The following is a 10,167-nucleotide window of genomic DNA, read 5'->3' as shown; positions in this document are numbered from 1 at the left end:
CGTCAGTTCCGGGCGAGAGTATCGCTGGCGTCTACGTGTGACTGCCACTTTTCCCTGTGTCTCCTGTGTGACTATCTGGCCGCTCTTTGTTGTTTGTTGTGGCTGCACCGCCGCGGCTGTACTCCGCTCTGCCTTCCCGCCAACTGGAAGTGGCTGCACCGCCGCGGCTGTACTCCGCTCTGCCTTCCCGCCAACTGGAAGTGGCTGTACTCCGCTCTGCCTTCCCGCCAACTGGAAGTGGCTGCACCGCCGCGGCTGTACTCCGCTCTGCCTTCCCGCCAACTGGAAGTGGCTGCACCGCCGCGGCTGTACTCCGCTCTGCCTTCCCGCCAACTGGAGGTGGCTGCACCGCCGCGGCTGTACTCCGCTCTGCCTTCCCGCCAACTGGAGGTGGCTGCACCGCCGCGGCTGTACTCCGCTCTGCCTTCCCGCCAACTGGAGGTGGCTGCACCGCCGCGGCTGTACTCCGCTCTGCCTTCCCGCCAACTGGAGGTGGCTGCACCGCCGCGGCTGTACTCCGCTCTGCCTTCCCGCCAACTGGAGGTGGCTGCACCGCCGCGGCTGTACTCCGCTCTGCCTTCCCGCCAACTGGAGGTGGCTGCACCGCCGCGGCTGTACTCTGCTCTGCCTTCCCGCCAACTGGACGTTCTGCTCGGAATACCGATTAAATGTGGCTACTTAACAGCTGTGATCCTGCACTACACGACACGACAACTGAGTGAGTGTGGCTGCTTCCACTATTGCTGATTATATGTACTCTCCTATTCTATGATGCTTTCATTACGTTGCTGTTAAGTGCCCCAGGTTTTCCTGGCCATGTGCACAGTTCGTACTGCTCAGCGCCTCCTTACTGTCCTCAGCTCTTATCCTATACGGCTAATGAACTGCGCAAATTGAACAATTTCTACCACCTCCCTGAAGCCACTGCTATTTCTTCCAGTAGAGCTGGAATACTACGCCGTCGCCGTTATGTCCACCGTGGCTCAGGACAACACCGTAACAGAGCTATCCACCACTCTGATGGCACTAATATACCCTCATTCTGCTCCACATCTCGCCCAATGGTACTCTCTGTTCGTCGAAGCGCTAAGCTGCATAACTTGCGCTGTCTCCCTCCTGCTTCTCCTGGTACCACTTTCGGGTTGCTGAACATTCCCTGTCCAACAAATCATCAGTGCTGCAGGAACTGGACAACTGTATTGACATACTTTTCCTAACTGAAACCTGGCAACAAGCCGGTGATTTCTATGCTCTTAATCAAGCAACCCCACCTAATTTCAAATATATCTGCAAACCTTGTTCTTCTGGAAGAGGAGATGGTCTAGCTGTGATTTTCAATACTAAAATCAACATCACAGAAGTTTGCTTTACATCTCCCACTTCTTTTGAATATATTGCTCTTAATCTACCTGGCTCTGTTATTGCACTGTTACTTTACCGTCCCCCAAAACCTAATGTTTCATTCCTTTCTGAATGATCTGAGTCACTCCCACTGGCCTGTTCAATTTCTCTCCACCTGCTGCTAGTTGGTGATTTCAATATCCATGTAAACTCTCAGGACTGTAAATCTGCTAAGGAATTTACTGCAATTCCTGACTGCTTCCATGTTGCACAGCATGTAAATTTTCCCACCCATGATAAAGGTCACACCCTCGACTTAGTCTGTTCTTCCTCCTTGTCTGTTATTAATCCACATCCTCTGCTGATCCCGCTCTCTGATCACAAGTTGATACTGTTTACTGCTCCTCTGGCTGTGCCCAGTAACTCCACTCAAAAGAGTATTTCCTCCCGTAAAACTCAGTCTGTCGATCCTCTCCGTCTCAGTCCATTTCTTCTGCCTTTCTTGTTGACTCTGCTCCTTCTTCTCCTGAAGCTCATGCTCTGTTGTTAAATGATGCTCTCTCTGAGTCTCTAAATGCACTAGCTCCTCTGAAGACCAAAACTGTGTCTTTTTCCACTCCTGCTCCTTGGTATACTGGTGAGCTATGAAGCAGGTTGGTCGCCGTCTGGAGCGACTTTATAAGAAGTCGAAGCTCACTGTTCATGGTGAGGCTTATAAACAACACATATCTACCTACAGAGATGCCTTACGTACTACTAAGTCAACTTATCTTTCTAGCCTCATTAACAATCAACACAGCACAAACTCCGGTCATCTCTTCTCTACAGTCACCAAGCTTTTTAAACCCCCTGATGGCATTGTAGCTGCTTCTTCTGAACTTTGCAACACATTTTTACATTTCTTTGAATCTAAAATTGCAAACATTAATAGCTCCCTGGCAATCGCTACTGCCGATATCCCTTTTCAATCTTCTCCTTCTCCTCTTCCTCCTGGCTATAAACCATTCTCTTCCTCTCTTTCTGCCTTTAACATTGTCAACTCTTCCTTCATTGCTAACATCATAACTACTTCCAAGAACACAACCTGCTCTCTTGATCCACTTCCTACAACCTTAACTAAAGCCAGTCTACATGTCCTGGTTCCTCACCTTAACATCATTATTAATCAATCATTGCTCCTAGGCCAGGTTCCTTCAATCTATAAGATTGCCACAGTAACACCCATCCTTAAAAAACCAGGCCTTGACCCGTCTGACCTAAATAATTACCGTCCTATCTCTAACCTTCCCTTTCTGTCCAAAGTTCTTGAACGAACTGTTGCCAGTCAACTGCAAGAACACCTAATATCTAATAATCTCTTTGAACCTTTCCAGTCCACAGTACTGAAACAGCTCTAATTAAGGTCACTAATGATCTCCTTATGTCTGCAGATGCTGGTGCTTTAGACATCTTGTTACTGCTTGACCTAAGTGCAGCCTTTGACACAGTGAGTCATTCCATTCTCCTGTCAAGGCTGCATGAACTGGGCATTGACGGTACTGACCTGGACTGGTTTACATCCTACCTGACCAATAGGCAGCAGTTTATCACCCTCTCCAGTCATACTTCCTCTACCTCTGCTGTCTCGCAAGGGGTCCCACAAGGATCCGTCCTTGGACCTCTCCTTTTCATTGTATATATCCTTCCCCTTGGTCACATACTACGTCGATACAATCTTGATTTTCACTGTTATGCAGACGACACCCAGATTTACCTCAACACAATCATTTCATAATCCACCCCTCGCTCACTTAGAAACCTGCTTATCTGAAATCAAGAGTTGGATGAAACATAACTTTATGTTAAATAGTAGCAAAACAGAACTCATTCTCATTGGATCCAAATCCACCCTCACGAAAACTGCACCTCTCACACTTTGCATCGGTGATGTAGTTATCTCTCCTTCCCCACTGATCCGAAATCTGGGTGTCATCCTTGATTCAACTCTCTCGTTCACTGCTCATATTAACTCCATTGTCAAAATTTCATTTTTCCATCTGCGCAATATTGCCAAAATCAGATCATCTCTCTCTGTCAGCTGCAGAAATCCTCACCCATGCTTTCATTTCCAGCCGTCTCGACTATTGTAACTCTCTTCTAGCGGGAATCAGCTCTTCCTCCACTCACAAACTTCAAATGGTTCAGAACTCTGCCGCCCGTCTCCTCACCCACACTCGCGCACATCATCACATTACCCCTGTTCTCCAACGTCTCCACTGGCTTCCTGTGAAATATCGCATACAGTTCAAAATTCTTCTCCTCACCTATAAAGCTCTTAACAAACTTACCCCTTCCCAGTGGGGGAAAAAAAGTATTTAGTCACCAATTGTGCAAGTTCTCCCACTTAAAAAGATGAGAGAGGCCTGTAATTGACATCATAGGTAGACCTCAACTATGAGAGACAAAATGAGGAAAACACATTGTCTGATTTTTAAAGAATTTATTTGCAAATAATGGTGGAAAATAAGTATTTGGTCAATAACAAAAGTTCATCTCAATACTTTGTTATATATTCTTAGTTGGCAATGACAGAGGTCAAACGTTTTCTGTAAGTCTTTACAAGGTTGGCACACACCGCTGCTGGTATGTTGGCCCATTCCTCCATGCAGAGCAGTCAACTCCTTCCAAAGGTTTTCTATGGGGTTGAGATCTGGAGACTGGCTAGGCCACTCCAGGACCTTGAAATGCTTCTTACGAAGCCACTTCTTTGTTGCCCTGGCCCTATTCATTCTTTCATGTACACGGACCAGTCATCCTGGTCCCTTTGCAGAGAAACAGCCCCAAAGCATGATGTTGCCACCCCCATGCTTCACAGTTGGTATGGTGTTCTTTGGCTGCAACTCAGCATTCACTCTCCTCCAAACATGACGAGTTGTGTTTGTACCAAACAGTTCTATTTTGGTTTCATCTGACCACATGACATTCTCCCAATACTCTTCCGGAAAATCCAAATACTCTCTTGCAAACTTCAGATGCGCTCGTCTGAAGTTTGAAGTGCCCATCTGGCACTGCAAGATCTGAGTCCCTGGCGGCGTGGTGTGTTACTGACAGTAGCCTTTGTAATGTTGGTCCCAGCTTTCTGCAGGTCATTCACTAGGTCCCTGTTTCTCCATCTACTAGTCCTAGTTTTAGCCTATTCATAATTACCTATGTTAAGTGAATATTGCATCAAGTGCATGAAATGGTCTTGATGCCTTTAAGGAGTAGCTAGTTGCTTCAAGTGAAATGTGTTCCAATGTTTTTAGCTAAAACATCAGTTGAGTGTCCCGTATCAGCAAATTTATGCGATAGACTGCATAAGTGTTAACATAATGTTATGGACTTCTCATGCTTTTCTCATGAGCTTTTTTATTTTGGACATTCAAATGCAATATTTGTGTTCAATCAGCTTACTACATTTTAGTCTTAACTTGTTTAATTTACCATGTAAGTGTTGTTCTCCCCAGCCTCCCTCACCTTGGGTATCTACCCGTTTTCTATGAGGTGGTATCCTATCAAGTCTCAGTTAACGCAAATTGAATTGTTAAAATCAGGTTTGAATGAGCTGAGTTACTAGGTTGCCACCTGCTGAGTGTGGCGGATGCCGCACTGTAGTGACTACTTTTCCACTCTGGGCATGGTCAGCAAGGTGGTTCAGACTAGTATTAAGTTACACTGTTAAGTGGCCATATTTGTATAAAGCAGTTAATTTAAGTTCAGGAAATTATTGATGGTCAAATGATTGGAGTTCCTTAAACTTCAAACCATTTGAGTTTATTTAACTCATCAGGTTTAACCATGCATTTGACCATGCTTAATCAATAATTGTTTAATATTAACAGTCATCAATCAATGAAATCTCTTGCATTTTGCAACCCAGCTCTTTGGAAGTGCCGATATCACAGACATCCACACCGAAAGGAGATAAAGACCTAGGGTGTCAGGAAGGATCATTCTTTCTCCCTTACATGGACTTTCCACACCCTTCTCATCTGGAAGAAGGATACAGAGTAAATCCTCCAGACTTGTGAACATTTTTTTTCCCTGCAAGCAGTCAGACAAGCAGAGCTGCCTGATGATCCGTCATATATTCTGACAGGCCTACTACCTCAGTCTAACCCTTTACTATCATCTATTGCAATGGTTTTCAATCCCATTCCTAGGGACCCTCCACATACACAGCTCTGCCTCCAGAGCTGCTCCACACCTGATCCAGCTCATGAAGGACTTGATAATTACCAATGATCTAGATCAGTTGTATTGGGGAAGGGAATAGTTGAAACTGTGCAGGGCAAAATAGTTTATTACCCCAAGGTGTTGTACTGTTTAGTTACTTAATATGTGACTTTTATTTAATTAGTTTATTCTTAAAAGTAGAATGTAGTGGGTGGGTACATAGTTTAGCATTCTACTCAAAAAAAAAAAAAATCATGCTAATTTAGAAAGGCCTTGATGGAATGAATGCAGAGTGTTAGAAGAGGGAAAACAGAAGAGTTGGAGCCAACCAACAACTGAATTTGACACCACTGTCACAAATGGTCCTCTCATGTCTGAAGTCCAATTCTGACATGCTTTGAAAGGCAAATGCTGGATGCCTGCAGGCTATAGAACAGAATATTCAGTCTCTTTTTCACTCTGAATAAACTAGTTGAGTGTAATCACTTCTGTTCTAAACAGCTACAACAGAGTTAGAATGTGATTTGTAGTGTATCACAGTGCACATTTGAATAACAATTCTGAAAACAGTATAAAAAAAAAATAACATAGCCAGGGAAATCTTTAGCCACTGGACATTAAAGTGACATGTTTTCATGTTAATTCAGGAGCTTTGAGACACAGTGTCTTGTTCTCAAGATCTTTTATCAAACATAAATGAAACACACTGCTTAAGAGTGCAGTAATATTTATCTTTGCACAAAATCTTTTAATCTGCTAATTTAACTTGGCTAGCTAATTGATTTGAACCTTATTCTGCAATGTTCTTTATCGTTAGACATCACCCATACAAAAATCTGATATATGGCAACATGGACAGATATGTTAAAGGTCAGGCATATTTTTAAAAAAATATATTTTCTGTACATATATGTAAGTTTCAAATAATGGGCATATATCACTGCTGTCTGAGCAAAATCTCATATCTCTATGGAAGAAAGGAAATAACATACTTTACTTTTAATGTATAACAATATAACCAGCCTTTTTTCCAAGTAATTTTGAGCAATTTCTTTGCTCCATTCATCTTGAAATTTTTATCTTGAATTGAAAAACCTCATCTTGAAAAATGGAGATGAGGTTTTGCTCTGACAGCGGCAATATGCATATTATATGGTTCATATTCATGTATATATCTCTGATGAAATGGATGAATACAAACATGCCTAATATAGGAATTTAACATACACTGTATTTCCAAAAGTATTCACACACCCATCCAAATAATGGAATTCAGGTGTTCCAATCACTTCCATGGCCACAAGTGTATAAAACCAAGAACCTTGGCATGCAGACTGCTTCTACAGACATTTGTGAAAGAATGGGTCGCTCTCAGGAGCTCAGTGAATTCCAGTGTAGTACCGTGATAGGATGCCACCTATGAGTCCAGTCATGAAATTTTCTCCTTACTAAATATTCCACAGTCACCAGTCAGTAGTATTATAACAAAGTGGAAGTGATTTGGAATGAAGGCAACTCAGCCATGAAGTGGTCAGCCACGTAAAATGACAGAGTGAGGTCAGCGGATGCTGAGGCACATAGTGCGCAGAGGTCACCAACTTTCTGCAGAGTCAATCGCTACAGACCTCCAAACTTCATGTGACCTCCAAATTAGCTCAAGAACAGTGCGTAGAGAGCTTCATGGAATGGGTTTCCATGGCTGAGCAGCTGCATCCAAGCCTTACATCAAGTTTCAAGTTTGTCATTTGCACAACATGTCAGGACATTTATGCATTGAAATGCCTGTGGTAACGGTCAGGTAGTCACTCTACAGAAAGCAAATAAGCAAAGTAATATATATATATATATATATATATATATATATATATATATATATATATATATATATATATATAATACTAATAAACACAATTTAGAGATTATACACAGAATATAGTGAAATATACACCAAATATAGAGACCATATACATTTAAATTGACTTGAGTTCAATTTAAATTGAACAGGCCATGTGCTGGGTGGCTTCTGTCTGACCGGATCTTTTTGATCTTCCTGAGGCAGCGGGACTGCTAGATTTCCTGTAAGGCTTGTAGTTCTGCCATCCTCACAACTCCTCAAAGGGTCTTGCAGTCACAGGCAGTGCAGCTGCTGTACCAGACAGCGATGCAGCCTGTGAGGATGCTCTCTATGGTGCACCTGTAGAAGTTGGTGAGGATCTGAGGATGCAGACCAAACTTCCTGAACCTCTTCAGGAAGAAGAGACGCTGATGGGCAGATCTCACAGTAGTGTTGGTGTGGTGGGACCAGGTAAGTCATCAGGGAGTTGTACGCCGAGAAACTTCACACTGCTGGCTCTCTCCACTTCTGCTCCATTGATGGATAGGGGAGAGTGACCACCCGTCTGCAGCTTCCTGTAGTCCACAATCATTTCCTTCGTTTTGTTGATGTTGAGACAGAGATTGTTGTCATGGCACCACTCTGACAGAGCGCTGACCTTGTCTTTGTAGGCTGTTTCATCTGCATCAGTGATGAGGTCTAGGATGGTGGTGTCATTAGCAAACTTGAAGATGATGTTAGATGTGTGTTTGGCTACGCAGTCATGTGTATACAGGGAGTACAGGAGGGGACTGAGCACACATCCCTGGGAGGAGAGCACTCTGTACTCAGAGTCAGTCTGAAGGAGAAGCTGTTCCCAACTTTCACCACCTGGGGTCTGCTCGTCAGTAAGTCTAGTATCCAGTTGCACAGATGAGAGTTCAAACCCAAGTCTCTGAGCTTAGGAATGAGTTTGGTGGGGGTGATTGTGTTGAATGCTGAGCTGTAATCTATGAAGAGCATTCGTACATATGAGTCCTTTCTCTCCAGGTGTGTGAGAGCAGTGTGTATTGTTAGTGCAATCTCATTGTCTGTGGATCTGTTGGAGCGGTATGGAAATTGGTGAGGGTCCATGGTGGTTGGTGGTGTTAAGCAGATGGAAACTTTGACCATCCTCTCGAAGCACTTTGTAACTGTAGGTATCAGTGCAACAGGGCGGTAGTCACTCAGGCAGGTGACAGATGATTTCTTGGGGACTGAAACAATTGTGGTTTCCTTAAAGCACTTGGGAATCACTGACAGTCTTATGGAGAGGTTAAAGACATCAGTGAAAACCTCAGCCAGCTGGTTGGAACATGTTTTAAGTGCCCGGCTGTGGACACCATTGGGACCGGGTGCCCTGTGTGGGTTCACTGCCCTGAAGGATCTCACCACCTCAGACGGGAATGGCTAGAGCACAGCTCTCCTCATCCACTGGAAGTTTCTCAGCAGGTGAGGTGTTAGTTGCCTCAAAATGAGCATAATGAGCATTGAGTTCATCTGCAAGTGAGGAGGAAGAGCCCCTATTACAGATCACACCTTCTTTGTAGTCAATGATGGTGCGTGGGCCACTCCACATACGTCTGAGATCAGAGACAAGATAGCTGGATTCCACTCTGTCCCTGTAGCCAAGCGCAATCACCAAGTGCTGTGCAAAGTGTTGAATGCAGAGGTGTGAAGCACCACCACTGGATTCTAGAGTGGTGGAGACATGTTCTCTGGAGTGACAAATCACACTTCTCTGTCTGGCAATCCAATGGACGAGTCTGGGTTTGGTGGTTGCCAGGAGAACGATATTTGTCTGACTGCATTGTGCCAAGTGTAAAGTTTGGTGTGGGGTTGTTTTTCAGGAGTTGGGCTCATCCCCTTAGTTCTAGTGAAAGGAACTCTTGATGCTTCAGCAGACCAAGAGATTTTGGACAATTTCATGCTCCCAACTTTGTGGTAATAGTTTGGGGGTGGCCCTTTCCTGTCCCATCAGGACTGTGCACCAGTGCACAAAACAAGGTCCATAAAGACATGGATAAGTGAGTGTGGAAGTGGTGTGGAAGAACTTGACTGGCCTGCACCTCAATCCTCATTCAAGTGGTATTGGCATCAAAGTAAATAAAAACATCATTATTGGAAAAAAATATTTTCTTTGAAAGTCTAATGATTCTTGGCCATTAGTCTACACATTTATCTCTCCTAAAACAAATTTGGGCAGGTGAAGTGCTTTCATTTGTTTAGTTATCATAGATTATCAATGTTTCATTTAGAGTTAATCGATAGCAGGGACCTCAGCTTGGAGGTTTCTCTGTGGCAGGTGCCATGAAAAGAATGCCTTGAAGTGATTTGAATGCATGCCCATTTTTTTCAGAGCATCTAATGGTATTGGTGGGTTTTAGGATTACTGATAGCAGCCAGCCAGGCACTTTTTGGCGTAGGTACCCTTGCTGTCAGCCGCCTCAGAACGAAAAATCGGTACATAAATGAAAACACTTTACTCACCCAAATTAATGTTTGTCAGGAGAGATGTACAGATCAATGTCTGGCTTTCAAAGAAAATAAAATAATATAAAAGAGAAGTGTCTGCAGGAGGGAGTCAGCAGTTTCTAGAGTAGGGTAAACTTTACAATACAAGCAAGGACAAATGAATAACTAGTATTAACTACCAAGGCCTACTAGTTAATTACTCGGTAGGAAATTGTGTACTAATGATTTGTGTATTTCAACTAAAACTACTACTGAGTTACACATAGTAACTGTGGTTTCTTAGAATAACTATTCATAAATTACTG

General features: G+C 43.6%; 1 protein-coding gene across 1 annotated transcript in view; it reads left to right on the top strand.

The window, feature by feature from the left end:
- msx2b (muscle segment homeobox 2b) overlaps positions 1-10,167 on the top strand; it is a 136,775-nt gene continuing 126,608 nt past the window's right edge. The window contains exon 1 of the mRNA XM_037545785.1: positions 1-718. The gene's annotated coding sequence lies outside the window, so the exon portion shown is untranslated. The remainder of the gene's footprint in view (positions 719-10,167) is intronic.

The sequence above is a fragment of the Pygocentrus nattereri genome, chromosome 16, assembly GCF_015220715.1.
Source record: "Pygocentrus nattereri isolate fPygNat1 chromosome 16, fPygNat1.pri, whole genome shotgun sequence".
NCBI lineage: Eukaryota > Metazoa > Chordata > Actinopteri > Characiformes > Serrasalmidae > Pygocentrus > Pygocentrus nattereri.
Note: the sequence above shows the minus strand (reverse complement) of the source record. Positions and strands in the feature narration are given on the sequence as shown.